This window comes from Oncorhynchus gorbuscha, unplaced genomic scaffold (genome assembly GCF_021184085.1).
Source record: "Oncorhynchus gorbuscha isolate QuinsamMale2020 ecotype Even-year unplaced genomic scaffold, OgorEven_v1.0 Un_scaffold_21672, whole genome shotgun sequence".
Classification (NCBI taxonomy): domain Eukaryota; kingdom Metazoa; phylum Chordata; class Actinopteri; order Salmoniformes; family Salmonidae; genus Oncorhynchus; species Oncorhynchus gorbuscha.
The window spans coordinates 1-1178 of NW_025762830.1; the positions used below are offsets into that span (position 1 = coordinate 1).

The following is a 1178-nucleotide window of genomic DNA, read 5'->3' on the forward strand; positions in this document are numbered from 1 at the left end:
GACTGCTAATCCATTGTGCTCTGCATGCATGGGTTTGAATCCCATCCTCATCGTGTAACAATTAAAATTCTGTGCTTTACTTTGGCACTGGAAGATTTTGACTTTCACAAAAACTGGTAAAATTGCTGACTGCCACAGCGAGAGCACAGGACTTGGTATCTGAGTGGTTAAGGCGATGGACTGCTAATCCATTGTGCTCTGCATGCATGGGTTAGAATCTCATTGTATAACAATTACAATTCTGTGCTTTATTTTGGCACTGGAAGATTTTGACTTTCACAAACACTGGTAAAATTGCTGACTGCCACAGGGAGAGCACAGGACTTGGTATCTGAGTGGTGAAGGCGATGAACTGCATGTGTGGATTATAACACCAACCTCTTCACAAAACATTTGTTATTTCCTCTCTTACATGGCCCCACATGAATATAGAATCCCTGCGCAATCCTAGAGTGACTAATAGGATTCAGGTATTGAGAATTAGCTTCACCAAGGGCAACGTCAATGGTGGGATTTGAACCCGAACACCTCAACACACTTAATCAAGCACTTGAGACCACTCGGCCTGACAACACGTTTGTTAAATGTCTCGATGGGATCGACACATGGCCTTGCCAGTGCTCTACCAAACTTCATTGATTTCAATCTAGGGTTTACAACACGTTTGTTAAATGTCTCGATGGGATCGACACATGGCCTTGCCATTGCTCTGCCTAACTTTCATTGATTTCAATCAAGGGTTTTACATACAGCAACTACAGATTTTGAAAGTCATTTGCCACTACCAAAATTCAGGATGAGGTGGCCGAGTGGTTAAGGCGATGGACTGCTAATCCATTGTGCTCTGCATGCATGGGTTCGAATCCCATCCTCATCGTGTAACAATTACATTTCTGTGCTTTATTTTGGCACTGGAAGATTTTTGACTTTCACAAACACTGGTAAAACTGGACTGCCACAAAGCACAGGACTTGGACTGGACTGCTAATCCATTGTGCTCTGCATGCATGGGAGAATCCTCATTGTATAACAATTACAATTCTGTGCTTTACTTGAAGATTTTGACTTTCACAAACACCGGTGGTAAAGGCGATGAACTCCATGTGGGATTATACACCAACCTCTTCACAAAACATTTGTTATTTCCTCTCTTACATGGCCCCACATGAATATTGAAT

The 1178-nt window shown here is 42.4% G+C and overlaps 1 non-coding gene across 1 annotated transcript; it reads left to right on the top strand.

Moving 5' to 3' along the window:
* Positions 1–795: 795 nt before the first annotated feature.
* On the top strand, positions 796–877 carry trnas-gcu. Its single transcript has one exon. It is a non-coding gene; the product is annotated as a tRNA-Ser (tRNA).
* The last annotated feature ends 301 nt before the right edge of the window (positions 878–1178 follow it).